The 22342-nt window shown below is 46.3% G+C and overlaps 1 long non-coding RNA gene across 1 annotated transcript; it reads left to right on the top strand.

The window, feature by feature from the left end:
• Nucleotides 1-6865: 6865 nt before the first annotated feature.
• Nucleotides 6866-9583, top strand: LOC139355152 (uncharacterized). Its single transcript, XR_011605873.1, has 3 exons — nt 6866-6983; nt 8986-9109; nt 9217-9583. It is a non-coding gene; the product is annotated as an uncharacterized lncRNA (long non-coding RNA).
• The last annotated feature ends 12759 nt before the right edge of the window (nt 9584-22342 follow it).

Genomic DNA, 22342 nt, shown 5'->3' with positions numbered 1-22342 from the left:
TTCATCGACTACCGATACCGACTGTGAAGCGTTGCCACCTGCCCGTTGTGCGGTTTTGAATAGCGTTTTGCCTTCGTTTACAGCAGGGCGTTTCTGCCCGTGGTGAGTTGCACTTTTGGTTGAACCGGCATTTACTTCTCTTTCATTCCAGGGTTTGCACCTGTTTTTTTTCTGTTAACTGTTGGTGCGATGCGTGTTTCTGTCTTTTGTGACCAGTCGGATACGGTGTAGATCTGATTCTGCACCCTTTCCTAGCGTAACAACTAGACGAGCTCGTCCGGCGCATTCCGTATAGTATCTCCGGATACCGTATCTCCGTGGCGTGATCGGTTGACTCTGACTCGCGCCCGGCGCTGACACCTGTTGCCTCTCGGTCGGGATCACCAACCATCCTTATCCACGTCCCTGTGACCTATCCTTATGATTGTCCTTTCTGCGTGGCGTGTGGATGACTCTCGCCTAGGCCTGACGCATAATCTTGTGGCCTCGCAGTCTGGATCAATGTGAAATCCTTATTCATGTCCTTATGACCTATCCTTATGATTGTCCTTTCTGCGTGGCGTGAGGATGACTCTCGCTTAGGCAAGACGCATAATCCTGTGGCCTCGCAGTATGGATCAATGTGAAATCCTTATTCATTTCCTTGTGACCTCTTGTTAGCCATCTGATGTATTTGCCGACTGCTCGTTTTGTTGTTGCTTGAGCTCGCAGATCGCCAGAGAGACGAAATCTACAACCTGGAAAGGGCCATCGTACCTCGGGGCTAGTTTCGCAGCGAATCCTTCAGCCGCTTTGGACATGTGATGTTCCTTGGCCCACACAATGTCGCCCACCGCTGGAGACCATTGCCTCCTTCTCAGATTATAGTGTCTGGATTGGTCCTGGGATGCCTTTTCTATATTTCGCCGTACGATCTCAAAAACCTCCTTCAGCTTGCTGGCGTTTTCCTCCGTGGTCTCCGTAGCTCGTCCAGTGCCTAGGGTTTCCTTATCATATAGGGGAAGAAACGCCGGTGTATGGCCGGTGGATTCTGATGTGCTCGTGTTTATTGCTAGCATAATCTCCGGCCACTTCTCGTCCCAGTTTCTCTGGTCCTGCCCTGCGAATTGCGCAATCATGGTCTTGACTGTTCTGTTGGCTCGTTCGGTCGGATTCTCTTGGGGTGTGTATTGTAATTGAATTTTTGTCTGATACCCATCTCAGCCAGGAAACTTTGGAAGATACGGCTTGCAAACTGTACTGCGTTGTCCGTTATGACCACCTTCGGGACCCCGTACCTTGCGATTATGCGCTTCCTAAACGCCTTCTTGAGCGACTCTGCTGTCGCACTGCGCTGGGGCACCAGTTCCGTCCATTTCGAAAATCTGTCTATTATGACCAGCATTTGGTTGCCGTGCTTAGATCTTGGTAGGGCTCCAACGAAGTCTGCACATACCGTGGCCCATGGTTCCTCCGGCACTTGGGTCAAAATCTTCCCGGCCGCCTGCATTTGATTGGGCCTAAACCGCATTCAAATCTCGCATTTTCTTACGTGGGCTCGGGCATCTTTATGCATGCCTGGCCAGTAGTATCGGGCTGCCAACCATGCAATTGTCCTCCGGCTTCCTACGTGTCCCGATGGTGCGTCGTGGTTTTCCCTCACCACTGTTTCCCGTAGCGACTTTACTGCCTGCTCGGTGTGGTATGTTTCTGTACAGTGTCTCACCATCCATAACCATACTTCTGCGGTTGTGTCCTTATCTTTTCGCCCAAGTCCTTGATCCAGCTGCACCCCCCTGAAACTATTGTCGCCGATGCCTCTTTTAATCCTCGTAGCGTCTCTGGTAGTGGTTGTCTTGATAACGCGTCGGACACCACGTTTAGCTGACCTTCTCTGTACGCTATCTTAAAGTCGTACTGTAGTAGCTCCAGGGATCATTTGGTGATCCTTCCTGAAGGGCTTTCGATGCTGTTGAGCCACTTCAGGGCCATGTGGTCGGTTACTACCTTAAAGTGGTACCCTTCCAGATATGGCCTGAGTTTTCGGATCGCCCAGACGATCGCCAAGCACTCCTTCTCCGTTGTTGAATAGTTTTTTTCGCGACGTTCAGTGTTCGGCTCAAACAGGAGTTTACTCTTTCGCCCTTTTCGGTGTCCTGGGTCAGTATTGCTGCGATGCCGCAGTCACTGGCATCTGTTTGTGAACGTTCTAATAAAGTCCGGGCATACTAGCACCGGGTCTGCAACGAGTCTTGCCTCTACTTCCTCAAACGCCCTCTGGTGCTCTGGTGTCCACTCCCACTTGCTGCCTTGCCGCAACAGGTCATATAGGGGTTTGACGATTCTGGAAAAATCTGGTACACGCCGGCGGTACCCTGACGCTACTCCTAGGTTTTGCCGGAGCTCTTTGACGGTCGATGGCGGTTCCAGTTCAGCGATGGCGGCTACTTTTTCCGGATCACTTCCTATTCCCTCGCTGGTCACTCGATGTCCCAGGTACAGCAGTTCCTTCTTAAAGAATTGGCATTATTCTGGATTCAGCCTCAGGTTCGCTTCCCTCAGATGACGGAACACTTCTCTAAGGTTTCTCCTGTGTTCTTCTAGCGTGCGACAGATCACTATTATGTCATCCTGGTATGCGAATGCGTGAGGTGACATCACGGGGCCAATTACTTGGTCCAAAACCCGCTGAAGCGTTGCCGACGCCGAGTGGAGTCCGAACGGCATTACCCTCCACTGAAATAGACCTTTGCCTGGTACCGTGAACGCCGTGTATTGCTTGCTGTTTTCTTCCAGTGGGATCTGCCAGTATCTATCCTTCAGTTACAAACTGCTGATGTACCGCGCTTCCCTTAGTTGATCCAGGATGTAGTTTATGCGGGGCATTGGGTAGGCATCCTTCACTGACTTCGCGTTGATCTGTCTGAAGTCGACACACAGTCTCCACTTGCTTGTCTTCTTTTTCACCATCACGATGGGGGAGCTGTATGGGCTCTTTGAATGCTCTATGATCCCCATTTGGAGAAGCTCGTCCACCTTTGCGTTGATTTCCCCTTGAATTTTTCTTGGGGTAGTATCTCTGCTTGATTGGATTGTCATCCTTCATTTTTTTCTAGTGCTCTGCCATATTCGATGTTCCCGTCATTGTGCTGAAGTCTGCCAGATCTGTTTCCAGGAACGCTGTAGTATCTTCCAAAAAGCTTTACCTCGTGCCATCCATTGTGTCGGCACTTGGTTGGTATTATTATCTCGTGTCAAGCACACCTTATCTCGGTTCCGACTTGTTTCAGGAGGTTCCACCAACAAATCCACTACTCCGGGTAAAATCAACAGGCTCATAGTCACTTGTTTGTTGCCGAATTTGACCTCCACCGCGAGCTGCGCATTAATTCCGCCGCATCTTCCGTCTGCCAACCTAACTTGCCGTCTCGTCCTTGTAATCCTTCCTAGAGCAGCAATATTGTCCGCCATTTCTTCGCCAACGAAGCTTGCCGTTGCTCCGGTGTCGATTGCGGCTTTGTAGCTGTTCCCACCAATCATCACAGCTGCGGACAACTGCTGCTCCTCCTCGATTAGCTTGCCCGTTAGTTTGGAGAGGTATCATTGTGCGATCCCCGCTCTCCTCTCTGCGGCTGACATCGCAGGTCATTTTCCGATCGTTGGCATCAATCGACGCTCCTGACACCCACCTTGCCGCATATCCAGCAGAATAACAGCCGTTGGTTTCGACACCCTCTAGCCCAGTGTCCGTTCCCATCACATTTTCGACAGGCCTCCTGCGGGTCTGTGATATGGGTGGCATCTTGTGGCCTCTGTGTGTTGCTTGGCGGCCTCCACAATGTATTGTTTGGCTGTCTCTGTTGCTGGGGGAGGTGGTGTCCATTGGCCTCCGCGAGGTGCGTCTGTTGCCTGCTGCCGTCTGGCTTGGTGTGGTGGTGACCATTGGTCATTTCCCCGTGTCTCCTGGTTGTCTGTCTCTTCGCATCTTCTGCATGCGTTGGTGATGCCGACATGGTCTTCGAGAACTTGTTCTCCTGTGCGAAAGCTTCATGTTCTTTTTTAAGTTCTTCGTACTCATCGGCTAGGATCATTAGCGTATCCAGGTCCGACACTTTGTACGCTCTAAGGAAGATCCGATGACTTGGAGTGCAGTTCTCTTTAATGATCGTTAATGTGTCTTTTGTAGAATAGCTAAGTGGCCTCACCATCGTCTGCATGTCGATCATGTAGTCCTTGAACGGCACGCTGAAGCCCTGCTTCCGTTGCCGGACCTAGTCTGCCAGCCTGGTGAAGAAATCTCTCGGCAGAAAATAGGTGTGGAAGCTTTCTATGAATTCCGCCCAGGTTCTCCATTGCTTGTTGTTGGCGATGAACCACTGTAATACCCTTCCCTTAAGCAATTCCGGCATCGCTCGGGGGATTATATCTAAATCCAAGTCGTACGTGTGGCTAACCTTTCTACCTGATCCAGGAACTCAAATGGTTTTACCGCCCCGTCGAATCTGAACGACCATTCTCGGACCTGTTTAGCGACCTTTGCATAGTCCGACTGGCTGGATCTCCTGCAGGCCTCTTTTTGCAAGTTGTCCATGCTCAGGTATGCCACTAGGTTCTCCCCTTCAGCGTTCGTTAACGTGATGCTTGGTCCGGGTCTGTCGTGGTTTGTTGGTTCCAGCTCCGCCCAGATATCGACGAGTTGTGGGTCGTTCTCCGTGTCTGAGTAGTATTCCGACAGTGCCTTCCTCATGTCGTCTAGCCTGCCCTCCAGGGCGACATTCTCCTTCTTAAGGCGGTAAATCTACTTCTTTCCCATTTTTATTGTGTTGCTCTCACTGTTGGGACAATCACGTTGGGCGCCAGATGTAATGAACTGATTTTGTTGGTCTGCTCGCTACGAGATTCGTGCGTTCGTCCCACCAAATTTATATGACGTGACTGCCCCGTAGATCGGTGAGAAAACATAGGGTTCGAATGGTAACAGTTTGTATTATTCTCGTGTTATTAATGCAGCGGATATGTGGCTGGGCTGGCCTCGGTATCTCCTCGCTCTGGTTCTAATGGCTGCTGATATTCCTCGTCCTGGCTTGTCGACGCGTTGACTTGACGACCGCTGGCACCTGTGTCTTTGCATGCTCTAAGTGGGCGCCTCTGCTCCTTTCAGTCTTTGACTCCTCGTGATATATAGGGCCTCCGGGAACCGTTATTTCCCTTTTTCGCACGGCCCGCTGAATCTCTCCACTCTGGGTCCAAAGTCCGTGAATCCAGTTTGACCCACTTGTCCTTTACGCACAGCTTCCAACCGAGGTTCTGCCCACTGCTGCCGTCCGCTGGTTCCCGTGATGCATGTGGCACGCCTGTGTGCCGCTCCGCTGCACAGACTTGGCACTTCTACTCCCGGTCCAAGCTTCACGGCAGAGTCCAAAGACCGGTGGAGTTCCGATATCCCCTTTTGCACACGGCACTCTTGCGCTGCCCGCCAAGTCTCCACTGTCTTATTCTCCGCTCCTTGGTCTCCAAACTCTCTCATACTCCATCCCTGGTCTCTAAACTCTTTTATTCTCCATCCTTGGTCTCCAAACTCACTTATTCTTCCACATTGGTCTCCAAACTCTCTTATTCTTCCACATTGGTCGCCAAACTTTCTTCTTCTCCAACCGCTTCTCGCCGCGCCGTTACTACGCGAATTCGCCGCGTATCTGGTAAGCGGCCGGCCATCTGTTGCCGCTGCTGCTCAGATTAGTGGGGGGTTATTAAACTCCTCACATTCCCCCTTTACACTGGTAGAAAAAACGCGTAGTGAAATCAAATATATTTTTATTTGATTTTTTTTACTTCCCTGCATAGCCATACTAAATATAAAAACCTTTCATTTAAATAAAAAACATATTTAAGCCTTATGTCAAATATGTAAACATTCAAATCAAAGTGATTTTTATTTAAAAACAAGTTAGTCACATTTAAACACAATGTTGCCATCTTGGTTTTAACTATTATAAAAAGTAGTTAAATTCATAGTATATTTGATAGTTTTTTATATTTCAAGTAAATACTTTTTCAATTTGTTCGGAATGTTTACTCTTTTATTTTGAATATAGAACGTTTTCAAAATTTGTATTTGACCAAATAATTGTAAATTATAAATCAACGTATGTTTATGTATTAAGTTTGTGACCCATATACACAACATAATTCAAATTATTAGTAATTTTCAAAAGAACAATATATATAAATAAAATACAAAATAATATATAATATAATATAAAAATAAATTACTAAATAATATTTAAAGAAAAGGGTTTTAGTTACGGCTGCCCAACCACCGGCAGCCTCTTTCAATTTCCATGACAATTATCAAAGGTTTGGCTTTGTAATTTACTATTAAAAGTACAAAAACATGCTTAGCCAAAGAAAAAATGTGCGTGAATTGTAAACGCTGGGCCGTAACCAAAAACTAAAACCAACGGCACAATGTGCATACGCATACTTACATACATTCAGACAAATTAGAGACAAATATGAACAAGCAAAACGGCAAACGCAAGCGCGTCTTCTTCTTCCATTCGCATTTGTACATTGGCGGTCAAGAAAATATGTATGTGCATAAGAGCATAAATATTTCTTGTGTACCGATGTTTTGACAATAAGATATGTTCTCATAATACATACATAAATAAAAATAAAATAAAATAAATATTACTAAATTGACATATACAAGTTATTAAACTTAAGGACTTATTTGTACATATTTTCTTATTTTCTTCCCCATTACTTTGACCTCTATTGTTAAGTAACGGCACGCGACAGATTTTGTCCGTCCTTTTTGTACACATGCACATGTATGTATGTACATATATACGAAATATTTTGACACTCCGCTTTGTAGCGAATCCCGCGATCACTTCGAAGCAAGCGGTTCTCCTGATCGGATGTAAAAGTGATTAATAGAGCTCGATAGAGAAGTGTTCATTTAAGTGTAATAAAAAAGTGAAGAGTACAGAAAAAAGGTGAGTCAAATAAAAATACAATAATTACTTAATATTAAGGCATGTGCATTAGACATATACGCCGCCGAGCCACGCCGCCGCCGCCGCCGATTTTTTGCTTTTTTGACGCGCCGCCGCCGAGTCACGTAAAAACCGGCGCGGCGGCGGCGGCGGCGGCGTTCGGCGTCATACAAATTTTTATTCATTTTATAAATAAAAAAGGTTATTATTAATATATCCTAAAAAAAATTTCGACAATAATCGCTTTCAGTTATCGATTAAATGTAAGGAAAGTTTTTCTTAAGAATTTTTTTTAATAGTTTAATAATGAAGACAATGAATTTCAATTTCAATCAATTTCAATAAATCTCAAAACTGTCAAGTCAAGAAAAGACAATGAATCTCAAAACTGTCAAATCAAGAAGAGACTGTTATTTTGTTTTAATTTTAGTTTAAGTTGTTATTTCGCTTTACTTACTTATTAATTATGAAGTCAATAATTTCAGTTTAATTTGTTATTTCGCTTAACTTACTTATTAATTATCAAGTCAAGAAAAGGCTCTTATTTAGTTTTAGTTTAATTTGTTATTTTGCTTGACTCACTTATTAATAAAAGGAAAAAAAATCAGTTTATTAAATGCTTACGCCGCCAGCCGCCGACAATTTCACCGGCGGCGTACCCGCCGCCGCCGCCGGTTCTTTCTAACGGCTACGCCGCCGCCGCTGGGTAATTTAGAACTCTACGCCGCCGCCGCTGCTGAAACCATCGGCGTAAACCTCTAATGTGCATGTCCACGTTCTTTTTGTCGCATTTTTCCTTTTTGTGTTTCTTCTTTGTTGTGCTCATTATTATTTCGTAAAAATTTAGATAATACATTTAACGAAATAAGCAAAGCTCAAAAGAAAACAAGGAAGAACGCTATAGTCGAGTACCTCGACTATCAGATACCCGTTACTCAAAGGGAAATGGAGATATGCAAGCAGCAAAGCGAAATTAAAATGCGCCACCTACCGACGGTAGACAGATTTAAGCGTTATGGGCGTTAGAGTGGGCGTGGCAAATTTATTTTTGGATCAATCGATAGGTATTGACGACACCAATACATTTCAGTTAAAATTTTTCATCTAGCATCCAAATTGTGGGCGTCACAGGTTTTCGCGGTTTGTGGGCGTTAAAGTGGGCGTGGCAAACTTTTTTTTAGGTCAATCGATAGGTATTGATGAGAACAATACATTTCAGTTAAAATTTTCTATCTAGCATCAAAACTGTAGGAGTTTCAGTTTTGGGCGGTTTGTGGGCGTTAGAGTGGGCGTGGCAGTCTACTGAAACAAACTTGCGCTGCGTAAGAAGCTCAGGAATCTGTACGCCAAATCTCAATAGCCTAACTCTCATAGTTTCCGAGATCTCAGCGTTCATCCGGACAGACAGACGGACAGACGGACAGACGGACAGACGGTCAGACGGACAGACGGACAGACGGACAGACGGACAGACGGACATGGCTAGATCGACTCGGCTAGTGATCCTGATCAAGAATATATATACTTTATGGGGTCGGAAACGCTTCCTTCTGCCTGTTACATACTTTCCGACGAATCTAGTATACCCTTTTACTCTACGAGTAACGGGTATAATTACATTTAGAAACAATAAAATATATACGATTGGGTAATAAACATGAAGTGGATAAAAAATATGCGAAAGAAATGAAGAATATTAAAGGAAATTAAGTGAAAACCCGCGCAAACTAGATAAAAGGAGTAGAATGCACGAGAAGGAAAACACTAAAAAGGCGCAAAAAAGACGCTTTGCTGCCGTTGCATTCGGCTCTGAGGCGTCGCAGTCGTTTCACCTATTTCTTTATAATATTTTTTTGCTCTTTCACGTGATTTTTATTTATTTAAATTTTTAATAAATAAAAATGAAATAAATTTAAACAATATTTTGGTCTTATTTAAATCCCTTTATATAAAAAAACCTACTCGAAACTTATTATAAAACTACTTAACTTTTTCTTTATAGCAACTATAGAAATTTTATATATGGGACCGATTTAAGGAAAAGGTTTTTTGCTTTTACGAAGAGCAAATGCAAAACAAAGAGCGACTTAAACTATTAAAGACAGTTTAGAAAACTGTATCACTTGGTAATGTATAATTTTTTTAATTTATAAATTTTATCTTTTTTTGATAAGCTTGACTTTTTCTAAATTATGCCATTACCAAAAATCTAATAACATATTCTTATTCACAGATTACAAGGACTACATTTACACCGTATTGCTCACATCTGTCATCTTGAATAATTCGTGGACCGTCATTAAAGGAACCAACAAGCGAAAGAAATTATCACTACTATGACTCGCAGGAAAGTTTTGTACGCACATGCAGGCGTACGAATGTGGCAAAACAAAAAAATGTGTGATTATAAAAAATATGTATAATAATGTATAACATGTATATGTATATATATATCATATAAATTCTAAGAGTTACGTTAAGTACAAATGTATTTAAAACAAAAGTAATGATAACGTGTTAGCATGGTAAAAAATAGAGTTTAAGCAGAACAATTGTTTGATTATATGTTTACGTTTATTTTCAATAAAAACACATACATATTTGGGTCTTTATTAAATATAAATCACGCTTGTTTTAAACTACAGATTGGTTTAAATTGAATATGCACCATAACAGTATGGTTTACATAATACATTTAAATCAAACATAAAGTACAGTTCTTTTAACGGGGATTATATTTAATTTAAATAAAATTTGTATTTATATTAAAGTTCATCCCAGTCTGATTTAAATATGAGAATTATTTAATCCAAAAAAAATTAGGAAAAGTTTGAGGGCGGGCTATAATTATTTTAACTATAAAAACCATTCAAATGAAATATTCTATTTACTGGAACTAAATATGAAAATATTTAAAAGAAATATAAAAATATAATACTTTTTACTATGGAACATATTTAATTTAATTATTTTGTACTATTTTAACATATTTGATCGAAATTAAAAAATCGTTGAACTTACTACGAGATTATTAAAAAAATAATTAACTATTTAACGTTTTCGTTTTTACGATTTTCATGTTAGGTTCTAAACCGCTGGGAAAAATAGTTGAAACGTTGGCGAAATAGAGACATTTACGATGTTTTTTCTACCAGTGTACTTCGGGAAAAATTTAAAAGCTTGTTCCTACTCTCCGGCGTTTCCTTGCGTATCCTAGCCTTCGAGACCTTGGATGCTCCTGCCGATTCCCGCGGCGCTCCCTCGTTACTCATACGATGCTCCGTCGACGCTTCTAACTCCATTGAGTTTCTACAGCGCTGGTCATCCTCCTCGTAGCAACTTCAAATCTTCCGCGCCGATATTTCACATGTTTCCACTGGGACATCGATACTCATGGGCTATCGATCCCCAGCTCGCTGCTCATTGCTGCGTCCTAATCATTTCCATGGTTCCGCTTTTTGGTCACACTATCCATGCGTGATCGATGTTTCATCGACTACCGATACCGACTGTGAAGCGTTGCCACCTGCCCGTTGTGATATTTTTACCTTTTGCCGATATTTCCATTTTGCGTGTGCTCATCGATCGCACTATCGTCCAGTGCCAATCGATCGCCTATCGAGGCGCCCCCTTCCCTGGCTCATGGTGATTTTGCAACTTCCGATCTGCCCGCACAGCTTTTGGTTGATTTGTCTTTCTTTTCCAGTTTTTCTCAGCTCCTACCAGCCTATGCCGTTCGTTGTTCTTGATCCAAAGCACAATGGCCCCAGCGTTTTTGAATAGCGTTTTGCCTTCGTTTACAGCAGGGCGTTTCTGCCCGTGGTGAGTTGCACTTTTGGTTAAACCGGAATTTACTTCTCTTTCATTCCAGAGTTTGCCCCTGTTTACGGTGTAGATCTGATTCTGCACCGTCCCCCCCTTTCCTAGGGTATCAACTAGACGAGCTCGTCCGGCGCATTCCGTATAGTATCTCCGGATACCGTATCTCCGTGGCGTGATCGGTTGACTCTGACTCGCGCCCGGCGCTGAAACCTGTTGCCTCTCGGTCGGGATCACCAACCATCCTTATCCACGTCCCTGTGACCTGTCCTTATGATTGTCCTTTCTGCGTGGCGTGTGGATGACTCTCGCTTAGGCCTGACGCATAATCTTGTGGCCTCGCAGTCTGGATCAATGTGAAATCCTTATTCATGTCCTTATGACCTATCCTTATGATTGTCCTTTCTGCGTGGCGTGAGGATGACTCTCGCTTAGGCAAGACGCATAATCCTGTGGCCTCGCAGTCTGGATCAATGTGAAATCCTTATTCATGTCCTTGTGACCTCTTGTTAGCCATCTGATGTATCTGCCGACTGCTCGTTTTGTTGTTGCTTGAGCTCGCAGATCGCCGGAGAGACGAAATCTACAACCTGGAAAGGGCCATCGTACCTCGGGGCTAGTTTCGCAGCGAATCCGTCAGCCGCTTTGGACAGGTGATGTTCCTTGGCCCACACTATGTCGCCCACCGCTGGAGACCATTGCCTCCTTCTCAGATTATAGTGTCTTCCTTGGTCCTTTTCTATGTTTCGCCATACGATCTCAAAAACCTCCTTCAGCTTGCTGGCGTTTTCCTCCGGGGTCTCCGTAGCTCGTCCAGTGCCTAGGGTTTCCTTATCATATAGGCTGCTGGGGAAGAAACGCCGGTGTTTGGCCGGTGGATTCTGATGTGCTCGTGTTTATTACTAGCATAATCTCCGGCCACTTCTCGTCCCATTTTCTCTGGTCCCGCCCTGCGAATTGCGCAATCATGGTCTTGACTGTTCTGTTTGTTTGTTCTGTTCGGTCGGATTCTCTTGGGGTGTGTATGGTGTGGTGAATTGTTGTCTGATACCCATCTCAGCCAGGAATCTTTTGAAGATACGGCTTGCAAACTGCGTTGTCCTTTATGACCACCTTCGGGACCCCGTACCTTGCGATTTTGCGCTCCCTAAACGCCTTCTTGAGCGACTCTGCTGTCGCACTGCGCTGAAGCATCAGTTCATGACCAGCATTTGGTTGCCGTGCTTAGATCTTGGTAGGGCTCCAACGAAGTCTGAACATACCGTGGCCCATGGTTCCTCCGGCACTTCGGTCAACATCTTCCCGACCGCCTGCATTTGATTGGGCTTAAGCCGCATTCAAATCTCGCATTTTCTTACGTGGGCTCGGGCATCTGTATGCATGACTGGCCAGTAGTACCGGGCTGCCACACATCTTCCATGATGCGACGTCTTTACTGCCTGCTCGGTGTGGTATGTTTCTGTACAGTGTCTCACCATCCATAACATAGTCCGGGTACTTCTGCGGTTGGGTCCTTATCTTTTCGCCCATGTTCTTCATCCAGCTGCACCCTGTTACGTACGCCCTCTACATACAAAGATTCACATAGAGAAACAACGACGAATCCTTAGCCAGGGGGTGGGGTGCACGTGACTAACCAGACTCATACTGGTAAAGGCAGAAGAAAAAGCAATTTGGCAATTCTCGGGTGTCGCGTGGCCAAAACAACGGCTACTATCGACCTATTGGTAACCATACTCCGGTAGCTGGCAAAGGGCAACAGCCGGCCGTTGACTCCCAAGATAGCAGATATCAAGAAACAGTAATCCTAGGTGGGAACACCTAGTTTATCCGATCCATACCCGCAGCCAAGTAAAAGATCTAGTCTGGTATAAAAGACCTTAGACAAATGAGAAAGGGAGAGAATCCATTTGGGTGTCTTGCTGACGAAAGGCGACAGCTTCGAGGGAAGGCGACTTTCCCTGGGACAGCCGTCCACAGAGTCTTCTGTCACCAGGACCAGCCACCATATCCAACAGTCCTTGAGGAGAACACAATTGCAGCTTGAAGGAAGCATATGTGTCGAACCAGCGCCATCATCAAAGAACGTGGAGAGGATTAACAATAAGGACGACATCTGACATACTGCGATGTTTGTGGACGCAGTATCCGTGATCTCCGTGCACCTGAAAGTTGTTCAGCTGTAGGAACCATCCGTTCAGAGGCGTATCGACCAATAGCATACGTCGGAAAAAGAAGTGATTCAATATAAATGCGTTTGTCGAGCCAACCAAAGCTAAAGTGAACTCATGCATAACCAAAAACCAATATCCTCAAATAATACAATTGGATAACAAGTGAAAATCAAAAAAAAAAAAGCATTGGAAGCATTCAACCATGCATTGAAATATATTTAAACCAACCGAATCAATAGACAAAGTGCGAATCATGATGAACAATCTCTCCACCAGCCGCTGAAGAAGTCGCATGCCTCTGGCATAATATATATATGTTTTGTGTTTAAGTGAATTGGTATACTTAAGAACAGCCGTATTTTGGTGCACGTATATTTATATATATATATCCAACATAATATTTTCCCAAAGCCCAGGATCCGGAGCGTCGAGGGACACGGTTCCTTTCTTATAAACATACAAGTTAAGTCCTTCCCGAGGGGCCTCGCATGTCCCCGGGAAGGACCGACTCAATACCTAGACATTCCTGAGTGCTCGTGCAGTCCCAAGCGTAGCTCGTTCTTCACGATCGGTAGAGTTTCCCTTTATGTGTGTTAGTGCTCCTCCCAATGAATAGCGTCGGCCTTTAGAGTTCGTTATAATAATTCTTTATTTAATAAATCTAAGTTGATAAGTCGTCTCGGTTTGCCGGTCCAATTGGCTCTGCCCCAGTCTTCTGCGTCGACACCTGCCAGAGCCCGGTGAGTGCAGTCCCGGCGTCGACGTCGGCGTCAGCGTCAGCGTCAGCGGCCGGCTGAAGTTTTGCCGACCTTGCAGTTCTCACCGTGCTCCACTTGCACGGTAAGCGGTCAGCGTTCCCGAGCCAGGCCAGCGGATGTCGTTGTGCTGACTCCGCACGGGGTGCGGGGGGCAGGTAGGTCAGCGGCCGGCCGGCGCATGTTGCCGCGCTGAGTCGGCATCGCGGCGGGGGGAAGGGGAAGCCGGCCGGTCAGCCCGCTGCTGCTCCATCGCTGCTGGTACTATAACTTAGCGGCTGCAGCCACTCGAATGTTTTGGTGTTGCTGGGTGGCCGAGAGGGGGTGAAGGGAAGGGGGCGTTTGGCCGGTGTTAACTTACATATATAAATATTCGTGTAGTATCCTAGAGTTTTATAGACTACTATAAACATTTTCATCGGCGAGTATCAGCCTTGTAATTATATGACAATTGCAAGAGCCCTCTGAGCGACGTTTGTAGTCGTGAATAATCAGTATTTTGCTGATGTGTGCACCTTCACAGGTGATAAATTCGATACTCTCCGCTAACAGAATAATTGTCAATTAAATTAAATTGTCCATTGGCCTCCGCGAGGTGCGTCTGTTGCTGCCGTCTGGCTGGGTGTGGTGGTGACCATTGGTCATTTCCCCGTGTCTCCTGGTTGTCTGTCTCTTCGCATCTTCTGCATGTGACCTACGTTGGTGATGCCTACTTGGTCTTCGAGAACTTGTTCTCCTGTGCGAAAGCTTCATGTTCTTTTTTAAGTTCTTCGTACTCATCGGCTAGGATCATTAGCGTATCCAGGTCCGACACATTGTACGCTCTTAGGAAGATCCGAAGACTTGGAGTGCAGTTCTCTTTAATGATCGTTAATGTCTCTTTCGTAGAATAGCTAAGTGGCCTTACCATCGTCTGCATGTCGATCATGTAGTCCTTGAAGGACTCGCTGAAGCCCTGCTTCGGTTGCCGGACCTGGTCTGCCAGCCTGGTGAAGATATATCTCCGCAGAAAATAGGTGCGGAAGCTTTCTATGAATTCCGCCCAGGTTCTCCATTGCTTGTTGCTGGCGATAAACCACTGTAAAGCCCTTCCCTTAAGCAATTCCGGCATCGCTCTGGGGATCATATCTAAATTCAAGTCGTACGTGTGGCTAACCTTTCTACCTTTGCATAGTCCGACTGGCTGGGTCTCCTGCGGGCCTCTTTTTGCAAGTTGTCCATGCTCAGGTATGCCACTAGGTTCTCCCCTTCAGCGTTCGTTAACGTGATGCTTGGTCCGGGTCTGTCGTGGTTTGTTGGTTCCAGCTCCGCCCAGATGTCGACGAGTTGTGGGTCGTTCTCCGTGTCTGAGTAGTATTCCGACAGTGCCTTCCTCATGTCGTCTAGCCTGCCCTCCAGGGTGACTTTCTCCTTCTTAAGGCGGTAAATCTACTCCTTTCCCATTTTTATTGTGTTGCTCTCACTGTTGGGACAATCACGTTGGGCGCCAGATGTAATGAACTGATTTGTTGGTCTGCTCGCTACGAGATTCGTGCGGCTAGCTCAGAAGATTGTGTGTTCGTCCCACCAAATTTATATGACGCGACTGCCCCGTAGATCGGTGAGAAAACATAGGGTTCGAATGGTAACAGTTGGTTTTATTCTCGTGTTATTAATGCAGCGGATGTGTGGCTGGGCTGGCCTCGGTATCTCCTCGCTCTGGTTCTAATGGCTACTGATGTTCCTCGTCCTAGCTTGTCGACGCGTTGACTTGACGACCGCTGGCTCCTGTGTGTCGGCATGCTCTAAGTGGGCGCCTCTGCTCCTTTCAGTCTTTGACTCCTCGTGATATATAGGGCCTCCGGGAACCGTTATTTCCCTTTTTCGCAGATTTGTGGGGGGTTAATCAACTCCTCACATTCCCCCTTTACTTCGGGAAAAATTTAAAAGCTTGTTCCTACTCTCCGGCGTTTCCTTGCGTATCCTAGCCTTCGAGACCTTGGATGCTCCTGCCGATTCCCGCGGCGCTCCCTCGTTACTCATTCGATGCTCCGTCGACGCTTCTAACTCCATTGAGTTTCTACAGCGCTGGTCATCCTCCTCGTAGCAACTTCAAATCTTCCGCGCCGATATTTCACATGTTTCCACTGGGACATCGATACTCATGGGCTATCGATCCCCATCTCGCTGCTCATTGCTGCTTCCTAATCATTTCCATGGTTCCGCTTTTTGGTCATACTATCCGAGCGTGATCGATGTTTCATCGACTACCGATACCGACTGTGAAGCGTTGCCACCTGCCTGTTGTTATATGTTCACCTTTTGCCGATATTTCCATTTTGCGTGTGCTCATCGATCACACTATCGTCCAGTGGCAATCGATCGCCTATCGAGGCGCCCCCTTCCCTGGCTCATGGTGATTTTGCAACTTCCGATCTGCCCGCACAGCTTTTGGTTGATTTGTCTTTCTTTTCCAGTTTTTCTCAGCTCCAACCAGCCTATGTCGTTCGTTGTTCTTGATCCAAAGCACAATGGCCCCAGCGGTTTTGAATAGCGTTTTGCCTTCGTTTGCAGCAGGGCTTTTCTGCCCGTGGTGGGTTGCACTTTTGGTTGAACCGGCATTTACTTCTCTTTCATTCCAGGGCTTGCCCCTGTCTTTTTTTCTGTTAACTGTTGGTGCGATGCGTGTTTCTGTCTTTTGTGACCAGTCGGATACGGTGTAGATCTGATTCTTCACCCTTTCCTAGCGTAACAACTAGACGATCTCGTCCGGCGCATTCCGTATAGTATCTCCGGATACCGTATCTCCGTGGCGTGATCGGTTGACTCTGACTCGCGCCCGGCGCTGAAACCTGTTGCCTCTCGGTCGGGATCACCAACCATCCTTATCCACGTCCCTGTGACCTATCCTAATGATTGTCCTTTCTGCGTGGCGTGTGGATGACTCTCGCTTAGGCCTGACGCATAATCTTGTGGCCTCGCAGTCTGGATCAATGTGAAATCCTTATTCATGTCCTTATGACCTATCCTTATGATTGTCCTTTCTGCGTGGCGTGAGGATGACTCTCGCTTAGGCAAGACGCATAATCCTGTGGCCTCGCAGTCTGGATCAATGTGAAATCCTTATCCATGTCCTTGTGACCTCTTGTTAGCCATCTGATGTATCTGCCGACTGCTCGTTTTGTTGTTGCTTGAGCTCGCAGATCGCCGGAGAGACGAAACCTACAACCTGGAAAGGGCCATCGTACCTCGGGGCTAGTTTCGCAGCGAATCCTTCAGCCGCTTTGGACAGGTGATGTTCCTTGGCCCACACTATGTCGCCCACCGCTGGAGACCATTGCCTCCTTCTCAGATTATAGTGTCTGCCTTGGTCCTGGGATGCCTTTTCTATGTTTCGCCGTACGATCTCAAAAACCTCCTTCAGCTTGCTGGCGTTTTCCTCCGGGGTCTCCGTAGCTTGTCCAGTGCCTAGGGTTTCCTTATCATATAGGCTGCTGGGGAAGAAACGCCGGTGTATGGCCGGTGGATTCTGATGTGCTCGTGTTTATTACTAGCATAATCTCCGGCCACTTCTCGTCCTATTTTTTCTGGTCCTGCCCTGCGAATTGCGCAATCATGGTCTTGACTGTTCTGTTTGCTCTTTCGGTCGGATTCTCTTGGGGTGTGTATGGTGCGGTGAATTGTTGTCTGATACCCATCTCAGCCAGGAAACTTTTGAAGATACGGCTTGCAAACTGTACTGCGTTGTCCGTTATGACCACCTTCGGGACCCCGTACCTTGCGATTATGCGCTCCCTAAACGCCTTCTTGAGCGACTCTGCTGTCGCACTGAAGCATCAGTTCCGTCCATTTCGAAAATCTGTCTATCATGACCAGCATTTGGTTGCCGTGCTTAGATCTTGGTAGGGCTCCAACGAAGTCTGAACATACCGTGGCCCATGGTTCCTCCGGCACTTCGGTCAACATCTTCCCGACCGCATGCATTTGATTGGGCAGCGCCATCATCAAAGAACGTGGAGAGGATTAACAATAAGGACGACATCTGACATACTGCGATGTTTGTGGACGCAGTATCCGTGATCTCCGTGCACCTGAAAGTTGTTCAGCTGTAGGAACCATCCGTTCAGAGGCGTATCGACCAATAGCATACGTCGGAAAAAGAAGTGATGCAATGTAAATGCGTTTGTCGAGCCAACCAAAGCTAAAGTGAACTTATGCATAACCAAAAACCAATATCCTCAAATAATACAATTGGATAACAAGTGAAAATCAAAAAAAAAACATTGGAAGCATTCAACCATGCATTGAAATATATTTAAACCAACCGAATCAATAGACAAAGTGCGAATCATGATAAACAATCTCTCCACCAGCCGCTGAAGATGTCGCATGCCTCTGGCATAATATATATATATGTTGTGTTTAAGTGAATTGGTATACTTAAGAACAGCCGTATTTTGGTGCACGTATATTTATATATATATAAATACATCCAATATAATATTTTCCCAAAGCCCAGGATCCGGAGCGTCGAGATCTCATCGCCCAGGATTTACAGAGGGGGTAAGTTTGTCGGGACACGGTTCCTTTCTTATAAACATACATATATAAATAATCGTGCAGTATCCTACAGTTTTATAGACTACTATAAACATTTTCATCGGCGAGTATCAGCCTTGTAATTATATGGCAATTGCAAGAGCCCTCTGAGCGACGTTTGTAGTCGTGAATAATCAGTATTTTGCTGATGTGTGCACCTTCACAGGTGATAAATTCGATACTCTCCGCTAACAGAATAATTGTCAATTAAATTAAATTAATCAACGGACGCAGATATATATTACCTAACAAATTTATAATGTGAAAAAGAATTGGAAACCATGGTGTGCTAGAACTCTAACAAAGGGGGTGTGCTGACGCGAGGAGTGGAGTAGGTCAAGAACAATGACATAACTTTTGACGGACAACTTTGACAATATGAGATCGTATTGCGCGGCCCGCGACGATCCATTGGCACACGAATGTGTAAAGGAGAGGGAATATGACCAAAACACAACCCGATCGTTTTGCGATCAAGCGACAGCTAAGCTTGTTGGGCAGTGTGGACTGATGACTGACGAATTTTATCACTAATATTATTTTCCAGGCAGTTTTAATATTTATTCTCGTTATTTTGGAGAGGAGAGAGGCTTACCAAGATCCCACGACCCGAATACGATGTAGCTTATGCCGGCAGATGGTGCCTGAATATCGGACGCCTCTCGCTCGGCCCAAGTCCTTGTCAGGACTCGGACACTAATATGCCCACGTAACAACCCTCCTGAAACTATTGTCGCCGATGCCTCTTTTAATCCTCGTAGCGTCTCTAGCAGAGGTTGTCTTGATAATGCGTCGGCCACCACGTTTAGCTGACCCTCTCTGTACGCTTTCTCAAAGTCGTACTATTGTAGCTCCAGGGACCATTTGGTGATCCTTTCTGTTGAGCCACTTCAGGGCCATGTGGTCGGTTACTACCTTAAAGTGGTACCCCTTCAGATATGGCATGAGTTTTCGGATCGCCCAGACTATCGCCAAGCACTCCTTTTCCGTTGTTAAATAGTTTTTTTCGCGCCGTTCAGTGTTCGGCTCGAATAGGAGTTTACTCTTTCGTCCTTTTTTGGTGTCCTGGGTCAGTATTGCTGCGATGCCGTAGTCACTGGCATCTGTTTGCAGGGTGAACATTCTACTGAAGTCCGGGCATACTAGCACCTCTGGTGTCCACTCCCACTTGCTGCCTTGGCGCAGCAGGTCATTCAGGGGTTTCACGATTCTGAAAAAATGTGGTACAAGCCGGCGGTACCACGACGCTACTCCTAGGTTTTGCCGGAGCTCTTTGACGGTCGATGGCGGTTCCAGTTCAGCGATGGCGGCTACTTTTTCCGGATCTGTTCCTATTCCCTCGCTGGTCACTCGATGTCCCAGGTACAGCAGTTCCTTCTTAAAGAATTGGCATTTTTCTGGATTCAGCATCAGGTTCGCTTCCCTCAGATGACAGAACACTTCTCTAAGGTTTCTCATGTGTTCTTCTAGCGTGCGACCGATCACTATTATGTCATCCTGGTAAGCGAATGCGTGAGGTGACATCACGGGGCCAATTACTTGGTCCAAAACCCGCTGAAGCGTTGCCGACGCCGAGTGGAGTCCGAACGGCATTACCCTCCACTGAAATAGACCTTTGCCTGGTACCGTGAACGCCGTGTATTGCCTGCTGTTTTCTTCCAGTGGGATCTGACAGTATCTTTCCTTCAAATACAAACTGCTGATGTACCGCGCTTCCCTTAGTTGATCCAGGATGTAGTTTATGCGGGGCATTGGGTAGGCATCCTTCACTGACTTCGCGTTGATCTGTCTGAAGTCGACACACAGTCTCCACTTGCTTGTCTTCTTTTTCACCATCACGATGGGGGAGCTGTATGGGCTCTTTGAATGCTCTATGATCCCCATTTGGAGAAGCTCGTCCACCTTTGCGTTGATTTCCCCTTGAATTTTTCTTGGGGTAGTATCTCTGCTTGATTGGATTGTCATCCTTCATTTTTTTCTGGTGCTCTGCCATATTCGATGTTCCCGTCATTGTGCTGAAGTCTGCCAGATCTGTTTCCAGGAACGCTGTAGTATCTTCCAAAAAGCTTTACCTCGTGCCATCCATTGTGTCGGCACTTGGTTGGTATTATTATCTCGTGTCAAGCACACCTTATCTCGGTTCCGACTTGTTTCAGGAGGTTCCACCAACAAATCCACTACTCCGGGTAAAATCAACAGGCTCATAGTCACTTGTTTGTTGCCGAATTTGACCTCCACCGCGAACTGCGCATTAATTCCGCCGCATCTTCCGTCTGCCAACCTAACTTGCCGTCTCGTCCTTGTAATCCTTCCTAGAGCAGCAATATTGTCCGCCATTTCTTCGCCAACGAAGCTTGCCGTTGCTCCGGTGTCGATTGCGGCTTTGTAGCTGTTCCCACCAATCATCACAGCTGCGGACAACTGCTGCTCCTCCTCGATTAGCTTGCCCGTTAGTTTGGAGAGGTATCATTGTGCGATCCCCGCTCTCCTCTCTGCGGCTGACATCGCAGGTCATTTTCCGATCGTTGGCATCAATCGACGCTCCTGACACCCACCTTGCCGCATATCCAGCAGAATAACAGCCGTTGGTTTCGACACCCTCTAGCCCAGTGTCCGTTCCCATCACATTTTCGACAGGCCTCCTGCGGGTCTGTGATATGGGTGGCATCTTGTGGCCTCTGTGTGTTGCTTGGCGGCCTCCACAATGTATTGTTTGGCTGTCTCTGTTGCTGGGGGAGGTGGTGTCCATTGGCCTCCGCGAGGTGCGTCTGTTGCCTGCTGCCGTCTGGCTTGGTGTGGTGGTGACCATTGGTCATTTCCCCGTGTCTCCTGGTTGTCTGTCTCTTCGCATCTTCTGCATGCGTTGGTGATGCCGACATGGTCTTCGAGAACTTGTTCTCCTGTGCGAAAGCTTCATGTTCTTTTTTAAGTTCTTCGTACTCATCGGCTAGGATCATTAGCGTATCCAGGTCCGACACTTTGTACGCTCTAAGGAAGATCCGATGACTTGGAGTGCAGTTCTCTTTAATGATCGTTAATGTGTCTTTTGTAGAATAGCTAAGTGGCCTCACCATCGTCTGCATGTCGATCATGTAGTCCTTGAACGGCACGCTGAAGCCCTGCTTCCGTTGCCGGACCTAGTCTGCCAGCCTGGTGAAGAAATCTCTCGGCAGAAAATAGGTGTGGAAGCTTTCTATGAATTCCGCCCAGGTTCTCCATTGCTTGTTGTTGGCGATGAACCACTGTAATACCCTTCCCTTAAGCAATTCCGGCATCGCTCGGGGGATTATATCTAAATCCAAGTCGTACGTGTGGCTAACCTTTCTACCTGATCCAGGAACTCAAATGGTTTTACCGCCCCGTCGAATCTGAACGACCATTCTCGGACCTGTTTAGCGACCTTTGCATAGTCCGACTGGCTGGATCTCCTGCAGGCCTCTTTTTGCAAGTTGTCCATGCTCAGGTATGCCACTAGGTTCTCCCCTTCAGCGTTCGTTAACGTGATGCTTGGTCCGGGTCTGTCGTGGTTTGTTGGTTCCAGCTCCGCCCAGATATCGACGAGTTGTGGGTCGTTCTCCGTGTCTGAGTAGTATTCCGACAGTGCCTTCCTCATGTCGTCTAGCCTGCCCTCCAGGGCGACATTCTCCTTCTTAAGGCGGTAAATCTACTTCTTTCCCATTTTTATTGTGTTGCTCTCACTGTTGGGACAATCACGTTGGGCGCCAGATGTAATGAACTGATTTTGTTGGTCTGCTCGCTACGAGATTCGTGCGTTCGTCCCACCAAATTTATATGACGTGACTGCCCCGTAGATCGGTGAGAAAACATAGGGTTCGAATGGTAACAGTTTGTATTATTCTCGTGTTATTAATGCAGCGGATATGTGGCTGGGCTGGCCTCGGTATCTCCTCGCTCTGGTTCTAATGGCTGCTGATATTCCTCGTCCTGGCTTGTCGACGCGTTGACTTGACGACCGCTGGCACCTGTGTCTTTGCATGCTCTAAGTGGGCGCCTCTGCTCCTTTCAGTCTTTG

The sequence above is a fragment of the Drosophila suzukii genome, unplaced genomic scaffold (genome assembly GCF_043229965.1).
Source record: "Drosophila suzukii unplaced genomic scaffold, CBGP_Dsuzu_IsoJpt1.0 scf_9, whole genome shotgun sequence".
Lineage (NCBI taxonomy): Eukaryota > Metazoa > Arthropoda > Insecta > Diptera > Drosophilidae > Drosophila > Drosophila suzukii.
Note: the sequence above shows the minus strand (reverse complement) of the source record. Positions and strands in the feature narration are given on the sequence as shown.